Here is an 18595-nt window from a genome sequence, read left to right on the forward strand (position 1 = left end):
TCAGAAGGCTGTTTATGATATAAAAATGGGTTTGCTGTATTCGAATATCTAGTATCAAATGGTAGAGGAGCGATTTTTTTAAAACAAACCTTATGTTTGACCGAGCTACGTAGCCCAGTGGTAACGCTTCTGCCTCGTAAGTCGTAGGTCGGGGTTAAAATTTCGGCTCTGACCAACACAACTGGTGACTGGACTGATGAAGACACCTTAGGAATAAAACCTATGGAATGTTAACAGTAACCTCAACATGTTAACATTAAGTTCATTAATAAACTGCCACTGAAACCGCTTTGTAAATGCCTGCCCCGATACTCTTCACTTTTACTTTATTTAATGATGTACAAAAAGGGGTTTTTTTCATTCCTGAAAATATAACATAAAGCTTTTGAAGTGCTCCGAATTGTTTTAATTTAAATCGGAATCGGTAATTCAATGTGTTCGACAATTTCCATGGATTTTTTAAATACTAGAGTTTTATTTTATTTTTTCAAGCTACATCAAGCAATAATACATAATTCGAATTAAATCACATTTAAACAGTATTATACATATATACAGTATTCAAACAAATCTCAACTCGATTACACCGTGGAACTAGAGTTTACGTTCCAGAACAAATAATGTACAATCATTACGTTCAAGGATCTCATAATCACCTTGTTTTTCAAACAATGAATTCCTTTTTAAAACCATGGGATCTTTACACGTTAATCTTAAAATGCATTCTCTAGAAGCTCATTTAATTTTTGCAAGTTTATGTGATTTGTATGTTTTATTGAAAATATGGATATCGGCTTGTGTTTTTTGAATAATTTTTTTCGATAATTGCAAAAAAAAACATTCATAAAGAATACAATACAAAGTTACAGAGGATAGTTCCCATTCCATACTCCAAGTATTTACTATTTTTCCTAGACACCACACTTACAACATTGTACCAACCACGTGCAAGCAGCTTTCGCCAACTCCGACGACGACGATAGCTTGGTGTGTTTCCTTGTAGCAGTAGGTACTTATAATGCGAGTGAAATAATCTTATCTGCTTCATGTCTGTCAGAATAAACGTTCCGCGGGCACTGCTGCAAAACGCGCAGAAACACACCAATCCTACCAGCACCAGTGTCTTTGCAGCCATTCTTGGGTTCTCCCCCAAGATGGACCACCACCTTGGCACGTGGCGCGAGCACAACAACTCTCGAGATTAGCACACGTTTGGAAAGGTACCCACGAATCTTCCTCGAGACTTTTCGCCATGACTACCGGCAACGACGTGGACTTGGACTTCTTAGCGCGGCCGCGGAACGAGAAACGGTCGTCGAGATTCGCTTTTAAGTGCTTTTCCGCTGCAAATCCCAGCTGACTCCGAATGGCAGTTAAATTACAACCCTGAACGGGACCTCCTCCCCCCCCAATCCTCTTTATTGTGCTCTTGAAAAGACCTCGAGGGGCATTCCCAACCGTGTTAATCCCGAGCGCCTTGATTCTGCCCTCTTCCGACGACCTTCGTGCTCGTGCAACTCCTGAATGATGTAGCGATTCTCATCGCGAGACGACGACGACTCCTCCGCAGAATCCCTTCGTCTGAATCACGCGAAGGGGTTTGTGCGGAACTTCTCACAAGATTGATGATTTATTTATTCTTGGCTGTGTTTTTGTTCGCTGGTTCGTTTCTTATTTTTGAAGAAACAAACTCGAAAACTCGTTTTTGATGATGCATCCGACCTGCCCTTTCGCCACTCGTGCAATATTACAGTTAAACAACGTTTATGAACTTTCAATATTTTCTCTGCAGACTTGTTTCCTATATTTGACTAGATTGTACGTCAAACAAGTAATTGCCTTGTTGTTGTCAACCAACGAGATTTCCCTGTACAAAGATGAAAAAAAATAAACTCAAAATTCTGTCTTTCTTCTACAAAGTTCACGTTGTTGGTTTTTAAGAGCAATCAAAAACGTACGCTGCTTTTTCCTTTGAGGTCCGGAAACAAATCAAACAGCTTGGTGTTGAGGATAAAAACTCAAAGAATTACCAACGGAAAGTCGATCCACCTTTGACTGAACAAACTCTTTCTCCCCCTAATTGGGCCACCGGATTTGCCTTTGTAACATAAAGTTTTGCTTATTGTCAAGGTATGGAAATTTGACTCAAATGGTTGGTTGATTGGATTTCCGAGTTGTTTTGATTTGTATTCGACAGAGGCACTTGATGATTTGGTTAAGAGTTTTGTCTACAGAAAGTCGACGCTGTCGTGCTAACTTGTCACACGTCGCTTTTTGACGTTCCGAGAAAAACGCGTTTTAATGTTTGACCCTGAATACACAAAAACGAGAGCACGAAATGTAAACAATATCAAACAAGTTTTGTTTTTTTTTTCGGTTTTTATTGAATATCTTAGGATTGAGATTGATTTTTGATAATCTGTGAAGGTTAGAAGGTAATGCATTGTGAGCTACACAAAATGGTGTCCTTGATTCAATTTGGCTCAAAACTGCACTTGCGACAAGTTTGCACAACAGCAATGAATTGAGAGTAAGCGATTTGTTTCGTTTTTAATGCAATACATTTTATTGAGAAATGATGAATGGTTATAGGGAGTGCATCTAGATTCTAAAATATATTTGCAAACTTCTTTGAATCTACAGAAAAACGTGTTTAAATGTTTGACCTTGAATAAGCATAGCTGTGCACTAAAAAAGTAGTAATCCACCTGGGTGTAAATGTGCTGGGTGTCAAATAAATATTGCATTATGTTATGCAATTTTATCTAATTTTACGCCCTGAAATATGTAGCCCATCAGTATGGGAAACCTACTTGACCGAAATGTCAAGCTGATATATGCGTTTATCCTTCTAACTTTATATAGGTCTGATGGCCGAGTGGGCTAAGGCGCCAGTCCTTACTGTTGATGCTGGGTTTGAATCCCGTCGGTTGCAGTTTTTTTGTGCTTGCAAAAATTGTACTTGCAGTGTGTAATATTAAGTGTTTATTTTGACGAAAGTGATGTGCATGCTTTTGCATGCGATTTACCATCGGATTTTTTGCTGTGTACAACATGCATTTTAAACAATTACATACACGTTTTGTTTGTTTTCATTGTTCAAAAAACGGGTTGAAGTTGGTTGCCAGATATTAAAGTCAGACATTTGCAGTATGTAAAAAAGTATTTACACCCCTTGGGCACTTTGCACATTTTGTGATGAAACATGTAAACAATTTAAAGTTTGACAGTAACCTAGTACTACGTTTTGTTCAGAAACTCACGACATTTTGGTGCAAAAAGTCCATGAAAAGATGATTTCTATAAAAAAGTTTTATAACAAATACTATTACAGAAATCAAAAAGGGTGCAAAAAAAGTTTGTACACCTTTCGAAAAGTTAACATGAATAAAGTTATTTTTTAAAAATCACCATTAATCCAGTCTCGCAACTACAAATAGGCATCCTTGACTGATTTTAAAAATAATTTGGATTGAATATAATAGTAGTTTATGCAACATGTTGCTAAAAGAGGATTTTTTCAGCACGAGTCGTACATTAAATACGAAGAGTGCAGAAAAAATCAAGTTTTGCAACGAGTTCCATACAACATTTTTTGCAATTCCAAAAAACACACACTGAGTTAAATTTTATGTCAAATTTTCATGTATTTTGTCAATAAATCGTTTATATCAAAAAAAAATGTTGAAAAGTGTTACTTTTTGAAACAAGTACTGAAAAGTTCAACTTTTCAGCACCCATTTGAGTGCTGGAAAGCAGAACTTTTCAGCATTTATTTTGAAAAGTGTTGCTATTCGATTCTGTTAGTTTGGTAAAAAAAGTAAGCTATTTCAGGTTACACGACGGAATTGCAAAACGTTTACTTTATACTTTAGTATAAAAGTTTATATAACTCTAGAAATTTTATATGAAACTTATCTAAACTTAATTTTACAAACTTTCAATTTATCTTAATGTCAACATATGACCATAGAATTGCTAAATAAACATTCTGGAGTGAGTATAACACCGTTTTGGGGGTCTTTGTATCGATATAATAGATTTTGCGTTGGAATTTCGTACCAGCCCGAAATTACGTCGTCGGAAAATCCACCGGCATCCGAACCGGTCCACAATTCACAAGTCAACCTATGTGGCATCGGAAAGGACATAAAATTTTCGATCTTTTGATACCCATACATCTATGTTTTCTATAAAACTCACGTTTTTGTAGTGCGTCCATCCCGGGAATTCCCGGGACAAAATTCCCGGGATTTTTCCCAAACCGGGATATCCCGAATCCCGGGATTTTTCATAATTTGTCCCGGGAATTCCCGAAATTAAAAAAAAAAAACAATTTTTAGTCTGGAAATTTAGATTTACTTGTGGAAATAGATGAACAGTTGAATACCTCATGAAAGATAATAATTTTAATGCATTTTAACTTGTATTCGGCATATATCAGCATGATTTGGTAATTAGGGAAAACTGTTGAAATTTTAGTTTACCGATCTGCAAAATGCCTAGCGCTTTAAAAAAAGATTGAAATACCCAGGTATATTTATGATTTAAAATAAAAATCAAATCAAATTATTTTTCATCAAACAGTGCCAGGAGGGGCAAATCAGAACAAATGAAACGAATTAAGACACTTATTTAGTCATTTTTTGCATGATGTTTTGAATAACTTTGGTTAAAACAGGAACAGAACAAAACAGTTTCACAGAACACCGATTTTTAAATTTTTTGCTTTAAAATCTACTTATCTATCCAGACTGTATTCCTGTTTTTTCCTAGTAACTTAAAGATAATTTTTAAAATATGTTTTTCTGCAAAAGTTTTTTTTGTTGTAAAAGTTGAACTTTTCAATACAAGCATCAATAAGCAAATTTTATATATTTTTTTTTAATTTTAACGGTGTATTTATTTACTTATGGAAAAAAAAATCAATTCAAAAGTCGCTAATTCAAATTCAAAACTTATCAAAACTTATCTAAAATTTTACATTGACTGTTGTCATTTTATTTGTTGTCGCCTCTTGTCTTTTTTTAAAGATATTTTCAAATAAATTTTTTAAGCTGTTCTGATCATGTCATATAAAAAAGAAATATATTTAAGCTTAAAAACATAACAAATATAATAAAAACATAGATTTTATGACTGTTTCATAAATATCCCGGGATCCCGGGAATTCCCGGGATTCCAAAAATATTTTTCCCGTTTCCCGGGAAATTCAAAACCCGGGAAATTTGGACGCCCTACGTTTTTGAATACCTGGGCAAAAAGTATGTTTGTTCCATGAAAACAAAAATTACGAAATTCCATACATTTTTGGCAGGTTGCCATAACAACGTTTTTGCCTAGATATTAAGCTTTTTAGAGTGATGATCAATTATCTTCGAAAATTATCAACGGCTGCACCTTAAAGGTATCAGAAATAAATGTTATTTTTTTTTAAGATAAACATTAATTAGAAAAAATATTTTAATAATTTTAAGCTAATCCACCAAATGCAAATATAACATTTGCAATTTTTTTCCAATGGTAATTTTTTTTTCTTTGTCTCCTTTTTTTGGGAGAATTATTTTTTTAATAATTTCAAAATATTGTAGCGCTGATTCACCGAACCATTTTGGTAAAAACAATTTTGAATCCAAACTTTGTTTTATTTAAACTTATGATTGCAAAACAACAGCAATCATTATCTAGAGTTTTGAAATTGCCTGTTCTATAGACTTTCTAACTTTAAGCCGATAAAGTGTGGTAATAATCTGCAAATACAACTTGGCATGCAAATGATGTGTTGCCACAGCAGGAGTAAATGCAGACGCTTTCATATTTAATTTAACATTTTTGTAAACTCTGCTTTTTATGTACTGCTTAAAATTATGGAAAAAGTTAAGGAAATTCTCAAAAGACCCCTTCGAACCCACAAGTTCTCCGGCAGATTAAACTCCCCAGATAAGCCAAATTTGGGCTTTCGAGGCATGCTGAATTACCTGATCCGTCGAGTCGATTGCGCCGTTCCGGCTTACCCGTACAATTACACCGGCCGGCCGGCTGGAGCCCAATTGTCCAATCCTTGGGATAAAAATCTCTCGGCAGCAGAAGGACAAGCCCCGCCTAGAGGGCTGCCATTTTTCTCGACATTGCCTCGATGTTTCTTATCTCGCTACCCTCCACCACATCCGAGGAGCTCAACGAAATGAACGAGCACCGATCAGAAAACATCAATCTCGTCGTCGTCGTCGTCTCTTTGGAGCATGTGTGTGACCAATGCCTGGCCAAAGATTGACCATTCAGGCGGTAACCCTTGGCTTCTTTGTTGAAATTGATGTTGAAAAGTTTAGTTTGATGTTTGATATAGCATTTTAGCTCAGGTGTCACGTTGATGAGAGATATAACCTTAAAAAAATATTTCTGTTTCTTTGCTAAGGGATCGACTACTTTGTCCCACCCAGTTCGTTTTTACATGCCCTGTTGTTTTCGGGGTGGAGACTGGGGAACTTTGTCACATTTTGGCTTATTCAGTGACGATATCATTACGTACATAATTTGACTGTCGGGCAAGTCGGGCGATGCAAGGCTTCGGCTTTCTTTGCTAAGACTTCTGATGACCCACAGGTACATGAAAAATTAGCTTCAAAAGATTGGCCAGATGTTTCTCGAGGTTTGTCCAGGGGTGAAACGAGTTCTATCCTTTGATTTTATATTTAAAATAAGCCTTTGGAATCAAATATGCACCACAATCGTGCTATTTTCGAGCAAAATTCCATTTCGTAAAAATTCAAAAATCCTAATTATTCAACCCTGGCTCTCCGTTCTCCGTGTATTACGATACGACCGTCCCCGGCGGCGTCCAAGGCGAGAATGAAATATCGCTGATAAGTATAAGGCACTTTTCTGATATTGGAAATGTATATATTTTGAAATTATTATTATAAATAATAATAAATACGGCCGGCATAGAATGGAATACCCCCCGAAGATGCGTCCGTCCAAGCTGCATTTAAAGTCAAAAAGCTCTTGGTTCATCCACTTGGCGTATCTGATCATGATGTTGGGAGGAAAAGTTCTTCGTTCCCGTGGTTGTTGTTACCATCATCATCGTTGTAGCAGCTTACACAGAAAACAGTAGTACACTGATGGGGTGTCCCAGAAGAGGAGGAGAAACTGGGAGGCAGCAGCGAAGAGTACTTTGTTACCACCACCGGAGCAAAGTCAAGCTCTCCGAAGCAATAATAATGCGACCTGGGACCACTTCAGACGGTTGTCGTCGTTTTCTTGGAGCTTTGCTTGGGTTGGAAACAAAGTTTGAACTTGTTCACGTAGAGAGGTGGTGGGGATTTTCTTCTAATTTGATGCCAATTTTGCTTTCGAAAAATGACAATTTTGAATTTGCCATAGCTTAGCATATCTGAAAAATATCAGAAAATTTTCAATTCAATATCCTAGCAAAACCAGATGCATATTTGACTAAATTATTAATGCGTTTCACATCCTAATTCGGCCGATTACACCACACGTAAAATCTAGTGTAATCAATTATAAGTCTAAAAGCTTTTTAATGACATCCCCTGCCGAAAATAACATCCTTTCCCGGCTAAGAAAGGCTCAGCCTTTGCAAATCTCCTTGCCGTTATTATCCCCCCACTCTCCTCCCAAAACTGGGATAAAAAATCGCTAGGGGTGGTGGCGGTGGGGTGAGAGCCAGGCAAATTCTGCGGTAAGTCCACGGTTGTGTGGGTTACTTCACATCAATCTCGCATCAGTGCCGCGGCCATCGTGTCCTCCTCCGGTCGTCATCGTCGTCGACTTGTTTTTCTTTCATTCTGAAGGTTTCTTTCTTCACGTCTTCGTCGTCGTCGTCCGAGGTCTCTTACACGCGTTCCAGGTAAACCGCTTGTGGCTGAGCTGCAAAAGTACCACCAAAGTCATTGTACCGTACCGAGGCGTAGCGGAAATTCACCTTGAAGAGGTGGGGCGAACCTGGAGTATCTGTGCGGAGACCTGGGAACCACGAGTTGGATGTTTCTGTTTTGCCCGAGAGAAGATCTTTTCTTTTTGACGATGATGCATTTGTGTCTTCTTGAAGTAGTTGCAATTTTTCAAAATATGTTCTGGAAGCATATTTTGCACACACACGTACTTGAGTTGCTCAGGAAGAGAGCTTTCGTGCAAATAAATTTGTTCAATTGCATTTGATTGCTTTCTTCGAAAAGGAGATTACGACTGGCGAGTGATCTCTCCATGCCATGGGCTGTTTGATGTCTGGTGAATGAGGATTTTATATCGGACTCAGACGAGGCAATAACGATGCTCCATTGAATTCTGATTAGTGTTTGCTTCTTGGCCAGAGCGGAGCAAACAAAAACAACCTAGACTTAATCTTCGGAATGTTTGGTTTAAAATATCGCTTGATGCTTGGTTTAAAAATAGTTGATTTGATCAGTAAATTTTAATGTGATTTTCGATCGACAGATATTTTTATTTCGAAAAAAAAAATTGCTTATGATTTTCAATCCCACAAATTGTTTAAAAAATTTAAAACACACAACAAAAAATAACAATAGCAAAAACATGCAAATGCTTTGCACACCTTTGTGAAAAGGCAATATTACACACTGCCTGTACAATTTTTGTACATCTGGGTTCGAACTTGTGTGTAAACGCTTTTGGTCTAAACAAATGCGTTGCATACAATCTTGCATCAAAGTAATAAGGGTATGCAGAATACGCTTGGCGGCGCCACCGTCACAGCTGAGAATACTTGGATTAACATTGTAGAATGTGAATACAAAGAGACGAGTTGTTCCTTTTAATTCCGCTATATATTGTAGAATGGCTCAATAATTTTGAAAGAAAATACGTATTTACCAAGGTATTTACCACGTTTGAATATAAAATTTACTCCAGTACAATTTTAGTTGACTAAAAGTTATGCAAAAATACATTAACGTCAACAAATTCAGAACGGAATCCTCATTCAAAAATGATTTTTTTAAGCGACAACTTAAAATAGTCCCTTTACAAATGTTAACCCTGATTTCGTTATGTTTACCTTTTTTCGCGCGTAAAATTGCAACCCTCTGATAAAGGACAGTCAGACATTGGTCTGATGTCGTTCGTAAGAAATGTTTTGGGCAGTGATTGGATGGTCCAACGTTCTGCTACTGTAGATATCATTATTTTGAAAGTGGCGCTATCTAGGCGGATGGTGCACACCCTAGCTCTTTTCAACGTATTTTTGTTTGAATTTTTACACACGTTTTTGAATGCTGTTTGTTCAATGATGTTCATCTGTTCTCTGTTATTTTTGTAAACACAAAAAAGAAGCCGACGAGAATCAAACCCAGCACCAACAGTAAGGATGGCCCGCTTGGCCATCGGAACGATAAAGAATGGAAAGGATAAACGTATGTTTGGGCTACATATTTCAGGGTATAATATTACATAAAATTTCATAAAATAATGCAATTTTTCTTTCATTCACACGCAGGTTAATTATTACTTTTTTTAAATGTAGTTTTTTTATTTTTCTTTTAAAAACTTTGCCGAAATCATTACGAGTCAATTAATAAAAAAAAAGAAAAATATATTTTTATAAGATGGAATAATCATCAAACCCTTAACGACACAAAGCGTTCTCTGTCATAACTGAAATTTGCCCGAAGACACTAACATTCTAAAACTCATTCCAGGAAAGTTAGTCAATTGTAAAATTTGTATTTACGAACACTGTGATAACATGTAAATCACTCATTATGCAATAACCGTTTAAAAAACATATTTTGAAGTAAGCATTTTCAATTTCATAGACAAATTTTTCGTAAAAAAAAGCTTTGTTTGTTTGAGGTGATAAATCTTCCAACAAAAATGCCAAATTGAACAGAAATGTTTCTAGAGAGAGTCAAGATGCAGATTAACAATTTCGTATCCGAAAAAGTTTGTCTACATGCATATGAAGTGTTAGGAAATGTGACAATTCCTCCACAAAATTGTATGGAAAATTTGCTTGGCTTGGGATGCTCGAGTTTTCATCAAATTGAGGTCGTATTTCATTCTACTCAGAGTTGAAGAAATGAACCCATCTAACACATAGGAAGGTTTAGGTAGACCACTAACCAGGTTTTGGATCGTACGAGAGTATCTAAAAATCAATAAAACCTACATGTAGTTGATACTAGATAAGTGGAAATCTAGAGTTTTTGAAAAAATAACTAGAGGTCTTTGAAAAAATAACTAGAAATGAAGACGTTTTGAGGCGATGTCAATTCGGCAAGTCGAGAATTTTTATCGAGCTTTAATCGATAACACAAAAATTCGAAATCGAACCTACGCCTGAATCGACCATGTAATTTCCTGTAAGCTCGGCGTGTTTTAAAACTGAAATTTCCTTCAAGGTTGGCGAAAAGTCCTCCCATTTCCTGCGTATTACTAACCAAACAAGAACTCTTAAGAGCCAAATCTATAGGTGTGCGTGCAAGTATTGCTGCCATTGCCAATAACGTCATGATTCGAAATCCGGACACCTAGTACCATATTATTTTTTTTATAGCTGGCAAAAAATCATGTAATAAGTTGGAAATGTAGAAATATCATCAGGATTTAGTATAAACAGTCAGTTTTAAGAGAATGCATGCAAAATATGTCTTTTCTAACAATTTTTCATCAGAATTTGAAAATTAAAATGACTTGTTGTTCTTCGAATCCCGGACACTGGAAAAAGCTGATTCGAAATCCGGACACTTTTGCTTCGAATTCCGGACACTCGATTTTGCTTATAAATCGCACAAATTTGGACTGAAATGTTAGTGAATGGCATTCTTTAGGTCTCAAATAAGCTGTTAACATCAAAACAATCGATAGTTTATATAAAAAATGGCTAGAATTTAAGAAAATCAAAAACATAAATTTCTGCTTTGCCTTCCCGGTGCTTCGGACGCCTATGAAATATTTCCGTTGAAATGTTTCGCATTTTTAGTAAACTTATAATTTTATTTTATTTTATTGTTTTGGCATTAACTACAGCGTTCAAACAAACTTTTAATGAAAGTTGATGTTAGAATTCATCAAATAACACAGTTTTGACATTCATAATGCGAACTTATATCAAAATAATTGATAAAACAAGTTGAAGTGTCCGGGTTTCGAAGCGTCCGGGAATTCGAATCATGACGTTATCATTTGACCTCGTTCTTTCAGCCGAGAAGTTTCATTCACCCCAAGACGGTACCTTTTTCAGTGCTCGGCTACGTCTTTCTAACTACACACCAGCGTGGGTGGTAAAACCGTGTAAACTCCGCGCAATCCACGCTGGCGAATTCGTTTAAGCCACAGCTACTTTCTCCCTGGTCGTCGTCCCTTTTTGGGTTGGAGTGTCGAGAAGCAGACTATTTGCCGTGTTATCTAAATAAACATTTTAATATTTTTATTTCATCAACACCTCCGGGGAGTTCGTTAGGGGAAGATGTGCTTTGCGTTTCTGCAATCACTTTGTACAGTTTATGTTAACTTGCTGAAGTTGTACTAACAGTGATTTGTTCAACATGAGTTTGCTTTTATTTCTTCAATTGCATTGGTTGAATTGTTGAATTATCTTCGACTATCAGTCTGAACATCATTGAGCGTAATTTGTAAATCATGAAATGGCTCTTATTTACAACTTTTCATACATTACTACAACTCATCCTTGTTGATACCAGTTTGGATTTGTCCGTCATTGGTTCATGCTGTTTGTTATTAACGCTTCAAATATGCATTTGCACTACCCGATATTTTGGGAAGATGCCTGCTTGGTTTGGAATCAGCGTAGATTCTGACAAGATTTACCAGGGATGAATTTGAATTTTTAATCTAGCAATGGACACACACTTTTGTTTGCAGAAGTGCTGTAAACCTAAAGTAATACTAACCCAAAGGATGCCCAATCGATTACTGTATAAGATAACTTACAAATCTTCAACGATTCAACCCTGTCCAATTTTGATGCATCGGGTCCATCCACCGGCGGGACATGTGGACGTGTGTTATGCTTAATTCACACTGGCAGCTCGCCGTTTGTCTGGACCATGCACCCAGGACCATGGCTGTTGTTGTTGTTTGTTTTGGCCGCCGAATCGTACCCATCAAATTTCGCGCACAATTTTGACAGCCGTTTGGCCTGCTGCCATGCCCCGTGGCCGCAGATCTCGCCGACCACGCGAAGTCCAGCTGTGTGATACGGTGCGAGGTGGGTACGGAACGGCCATAATCCGAGCAGATGCCGGGATTTGGTCCATTAGTGCACCGCCCAGCCGCCACCGATATGCGAAATGCTCACGACGTGCTTTGCTGTCATATTTTGTTTTGATTTGAATCATGGAGTTGATTCATTTTTTATCTAACGTACTTTTTTACCTAGATCATCAATCTTTCAAATTGTCATGATTTTTGACAAAGAACTTTATGCGAAAATTTTGCACCATGCAGTCAACAGTTAGCCGTCAAAAGTGTTAATACCGACCAAGTTTTCATCAAAGACGGTAGAACCATACGATTTTGTGCTACATGGGTGTCATCGATCGATCTGATCGTGCTATCGTGAAACATTCTTCAAATTTCTGGCCAAAGGGAATTTAATGTTGCAGAATGGTCAGCCTAAAACACATTCGTTATTGTTTACATTGTGTGCTCTAGTTTTTTATTTATTGAAGATCAAACATTGAAACGATTTTTTACTGGGAACGTCAAAAGTGACGTGCGACAAGGTAGCACGAGCACGTCGACTTCCAAGCTGAAAATTACAGAAACTTCACGGAGAGAACGGGCCGGAGATTTCAAAAAAAAATGTCCGCCTGGTTTATGGATGATCCTCAAGCAATGCGTCAGGCAAGCACAACGCCCTGCGACTGTGATCTCATCACGCAGCAGTTTGCTGTGGATGGCGTGTAAAATTTTGACACTTTGACCGGTTCGCGGGTTGTTACCGATGAGCAGCACGGTGACGTTTTACCGGACATGTTGGCTGAGGCCTACAAACTTATGTTGCGAATGGGTCACAATGTTGCATTCCGTACCGAAATGCTTCTCGTGTTGGGACTGAGTGAATAAATTTTCAATGTTGAAAATCAACTCATGTTTAAAATGCTTTCAAAAGCCTCAAGTAATTTTTGCTGAAATTTAAAGGATATTTCAACAACAACCCATTTGCGTCACTCGACAAGGTGACATTCTTCGATACAACAAATTGTATCGCGAACTTTTGCCATGCTCTCACAGCAGATCCAATTTCCGCGATGCAATCATCAATCATTCTGATGCCCTTCAGCATCTTCTGCTCTCATCGGCAACTCCACCCCACTCCTTTTTTTCGCGATTTGGATCAACACTTTGGTCGCGGTTGGCAATGTTGAAAATTGAGAATTGATGAGTATTTTCCGACGTGTATTCCACCCTCTACCGAGCAGCATCTCAAGCTGGCTGGTTTTGAAGCTGCTTTGTGGTGGTGCTTGATTCGATGGAATTAAACGATGAGTTCAAGTGAATGAGTTTAAACTTTTCTTGCAGGTCTATTTTAGTATGATGTTCCACAGGCTCATTTTCCAACTATTTGCACTTCAGGTGCAAACGATGGGAAGAGCTTTTATGAAAGGATTATCTTCTGACAAGGTACTTCATGAAAGTTTCTTCTGAGTGGACGTTTAATTAAGAGCGAGTTTTTCACCAATGTGTAACAGGTCGTATCGAGGTGCTCCGATTTGGATGAAACTTTCAGCGTTTGTTTGTCTATACATGAGATGAACTCATGCCAAATATGAGCCCTCTACGACAAAGGGAAGTGGGGTAAAACGGGCTTTGAAGTTTGAGGTCAAAAAAACCAGAAAAATCTTAAAATTGCTCGCATTTCCGTAAAACTTCATCAATTCCAACTCTCTTAGATGAATTCGAAAGGTCTTTTGAAGCCCTTTAAAATGTGCCATAGACATCCAGGATTGGTTCGACTTTTTCTCTTAGCTTTTGCAAATTACTGTCAAAAATTGATTTTTTTAAAACCTTAATATCTTTTTGCAGCAGCCTCCAACACCCATACTCCCATAGGTCAAAAGATAGGTAATTACATGGACTATAAGCCTACGGTGTTAACTGTTTGGCCAATCGCAGTTTTTCTCATAGCTTTTCGATTTTTCTAGAACAAACATTTTACAACGTTAGTTTTTGCCCTGTAGGCCGCCATAACGGCACTTTTTGGTCTCAATTTTGTCATATTCGGAATCCTCGGACAATTTCACGTAAGTTAGAAGTATTGGAGTTGTAAATTTGATTTAAAAAATAATTAAATAAAACATTTTTGAAAAAAGAAATAGATCTTATTTACCCTATGATCAATACGTCAAATGCTGTATCAAGTAGGCGAAAACCTATTTTACCCCTAATCCAACAGATCGTTAAAAATATTTTAATTCATTCTAAATGGCATTTTTTTCAATCAAATTTACAACTCCAATACTTCTTACTTACGCGAAATTGTCCGAGGATTCCGAATATGACAAAATTGAGACCAAAATGTGCCGTTATGGCGGCCTACAGGGCAAAAACTAACGTTGTAAAATGTTTGTTCTAGAAAAATCGAAAAGCTATGAGAAAAACTGCGATTGGCCAAAAAGTTAACACCGTAGGCTTATAGTCCATGTAATTACCTATCTTTTGACCTATGGGAGTATGGATGTTGGAGGCTGCTGCAAAAAGATATTAAGGTTTTAAAAAAATCAATTTTTGACAGTAATTTGCAAAAGCTAAGAGAAAAAGTCGAACCAATCCTGGATGTCTATGGCACATTTTAAAGGGCTTCAAAAGACCTTTCGAATTCATCTAAGAGAGTTGGAATTGATGAAGTTTTACGGAAATGCGAGCAATTTTAAGATTTTTCTGGTTTTTTTGACCTCAAACTTCAAAGCCCGTTTTGCCCCACTTCCCTTTGTCGTAGAGGGCTCATATTTGGCATGAGTTCATCTCATGTATAGACAAACAAACGCTGAAAGTTTCATCCAAATCGGTGCACCTCGATACGACCTCTAGAACAAACCGAGCAATATTTACAAATACTGCCTCTTAATGGTATTGAGAAGCTTTGCTGTTTGGTTCCTGACCTTGAAAACATGTTAACGACGCTGATGCACACAAAAGTCTGGAAGAACTTGTGATTATTTTACGCCCCAAGAGCTTTCTAGTAGTACATTCGAGAACCGCGAAATGTATTGTCAAACCTACAGCGTTGTTTTAATCGCATGTGACAGACCCATATTCCATAGATTCATCAGAGGAAGGAAGAAGGCGTGGACATACCATACCAAACGATCTGAGTCTCAGACTATCAGTTCAAAGCTGTGTGAGTTCGCTTATGAGGCCGTAAGCTAAGGGCTGTTTTTAGGGATATAAGGGAAAGTGGGGCAAGTGTAACAAGCTAAGAAAATGCTCGTTATAACACATTAAAAACGTTTAAAAATCTGTCGGATTTTTTTTATAATCATCTTATTTCGGGTCTTGACTAAAACTTTGATAAAACAAGTTTTTTAATGTAAAAAAATGATTTTAAAATTTTAGATTTTCCGTACGTTCCACTCAACTAGTGGGGCAAGACGAACAATGCTTGAAACAGCATGATTATTTACCAACAATTTAACTGTTATCACTTAGATAAATCAGATTAGAATGTATTCGAAACGATTCTTTAGTTTTTAGATTAAATTATAATATTTCACTAACAATTTGATCGTTTTTACGAAAAAAAAATATTTAGATGATAAATAGTAATTTATCATAATATCACTTTATTTTACATTGACAATTTTTTTTACAATCTATATATATAAAAAATTTCGATGGTTTTGTTCGAACGCGAATCAGTTCAATACGGAGCGTCGGATCGAGGTGCTGTTTGTTGCGTTGGGTTCGTATAAGCCCAAGGAAGGTTCTTACGCCAAAAAGTGAGAAATGTGTCCACTCTGGAACCGATTCCGGAAAATCTGCAGATTGTATGGGAAAAGTTACGTAAAATCAAATTTTGATCACAGGAGGCTGAATTAGCAAACAAGCAAGAAACGTTAGGAAACCTAAAAAGGGCTGAACGAAGTTTGCCGGGAAGAGCTTGTTGTTTATAAGTTTGTAAGTACTTTTATGTAGGGAAGAGTGGGGAGACTTGATCCCCTTTTTTGTATCGCACATAACTCTGTCAATTTCTCACAAAACTATGAACTTTTTGTATGTATTGAAAGCTTAAACATTCAACTATGTTTGGCTGATAAGGGTATTTCATCAGATAAACTCTTCGAATCATGCCAAGCGTTTTAAAAAAATATTTTAAACCGGCATTTTCAAAATGTTGGGGGTAATTTGATCCCCCTTTCAACATTTTTTAGAAATCTTAAGCAAAATGTTTTTAATTCATCCAAACTGTTAATTTTCTATAAGTTACAGCAATTTCACATTAAACCTTTACGTTTGTGTTTAAAATATAACAAGTTAAGCATGCAAAATATTTAAAAACTTAAAATTTTCTTTTTTCGACCAAAATTAAGCATGTTTACAAGAGCTGGTAATTTTTGTTTACAGAACTTTTGAAAAATGGTTCAAAATGAAGTAAGTTATGTACAACTATACTAAAGAAAACTATGTACGAAAACCCAGCCCAATTATTTAATCTTGGTGCTGATTCCAGAGACTGTAAAAATGCAGGGATCAAGTCTCCCTAAATGCACTTTTTTAAACAATTGATTATAAAAATAGTATGACGATAAATTTAACGTCAAATGCGTAAGGGGTTTGGAGTTGATATGTTTATCAAACAATTCATGTATAAAAAATATTTTTTTGAAGTTTTTTTTTGAATGTTTTCTATACTTATCAAAACAAAGAAAAAAGATCTCTTGTAAGTTTTTTGCAGCACTTTTTAGAAATATGTGTGTAACTCAATCTAAACATTTTTTTTATTTTTTTCTTTGTTTTCTACAATGAGTTTTAGCGTTTTAGTCAATTTCGCACAACTTTCTAGAACAAAGCTAATTATTTTACCCACATGCTGACGAGATTCAGGCTTGGGATCAAGTGTCCCCGGGGATCAAGTCTCCCCACTCTCCCCTTTTTATTTCCCAATAAAATATGTTGTTACAGAAATTCGTTTTTTTCCATACTAAAAATCCAAATGGTACACTTGCTCCACCTGAACAAGATTTTTTTGAAAGCTCTCAACAAAAATAACCAAAAGTTAAATCATACCTAATAATCGGTGCAAGTCATTGTTAGGGAAATTACTGATCTAGGGAAAATAGCATTTCGATAAAATGAGCCTCAAAAAAGCCCTAAGCCTTATTTTGTACTTTCCAAATATTATACGAAATTGGAGGTTTTGAAAAAACTTCAATAAATCGTATGCCCCGTGGCGTTTACGTCGTTTTGGCGGTTATGTGGTAGTAGAATCAGCTGATTGCATTGATAGCAACAATTCCTCATACTGGAAATGATCAAAATTGTAAAAGTAACTGGCGTACGAGTGATTGTTCCTCTTGCCCATATGGTCGTCTTGCCCCACATTCCCCTGCTTGGGGATAATATCAATATGAAATGTTGTTACAGGAATTTATAGAAGTTGTTTTTAAAAATAGAGGTGTGGAATTGTTACAAAAAATATTTAAAAATGCATGATTTGATACATTTTCTCTAAATTGCTTTAAATCTTAAGTGTTAACATTTCAAAATGGTATTGCTCACATTTGTGACCATTTGAAACAAGTCTGGACCAGTAATCAAGTGAAACATTTTAAACGTCCATCGTGGCCCGTCACGCCAAGGAGAGACAAAGACGGAGAGGAGGGTGTCTTGTTGTCACTCACTTGAGATGTAGGGCGAGAAGAGACACCTCGAGGAGTGTGTTTTCATTCTTGATGCCCAGCCGAGCCGGAGATCATCTTAGTCAACGTCGTCGGTCGACTGTGTCATCCCGTGGTCTCCTCTCATCTCGGCGTCAAAGCAAAACAGAGTTTGGTCTCGGGATGCTGGAAAATCAGGATGATGATGCTGCCGGGCCGGCTGACTTCCAAGGCTGTGGTGTGTGCGTTTGAGTGTGTATGTGTGCTAGTATAAATAAACATGACATTAGCCTGTCCCATTTTGAGGTCATGTCGAGGAATTTCAGGTGCTCACTTCTTAAATGATAGATTATGATGTTAGGAACAATGTTTTCTTAGACAAGAAAAAATAATAAAATACTTTCTCGCACCCCCTAGTCGATTTACTGAAAAAAGTCACTTTTTTGAACAAATTTTCTAAAATCGCTTGGAATCAATACAAAAACTGTTTCGATCAGGTGTGTATTATCTTCAAACGATAGGTTTTTGTCCATAGATTAAGATGCACTATCAATATTGGACCAAAATTTAAGTTTTTGGACTTTCCCAGGCGGATTTGTGTCGAAAAAATCGCATTTTTTAGAAACTTTTTTCAGAAATGTTCATTTAATTTAGGGTAGCCTATTTTTCCAGTGAAACCAATACATGCAGCTTGTAGGAAATTTCATGGCGAACATTTTTCCCTCTGAGAAAATGCAATTTCGACACTCCAGAGCCGAGATATTTGAGTTTTA

At 36.8% G+C, this 18595-nt stretch overlaps 1 protein-coding gene across 5 annotated transcripts in view; it reads left to right on the forward strand.

Moving 5' to 3' along the window:
* The window catches only part of LOC6034954 (alpha-mannosidase 2), a 213071-nt gene that overhangs the window by 47577 nt on the left and 146899 nt on the right, over nt 1–18595 (forward strand). The window lies entirely within an intron of this gene.

This window comes from Culex quinquefasciatus, chromosome 1, assembly GCF_015732765.1.
Source record: "Culex quinquefasciatus strain JHB chromosome 1, VPISU_Cqui_1.0_pri_paternal, whole genome shotgun sequence".
NCBI lineage: Eukaryota > Metazoa > Arthropoda > Insecta > Diptera > Culicidae > Culex > Culex quinquefasciatus.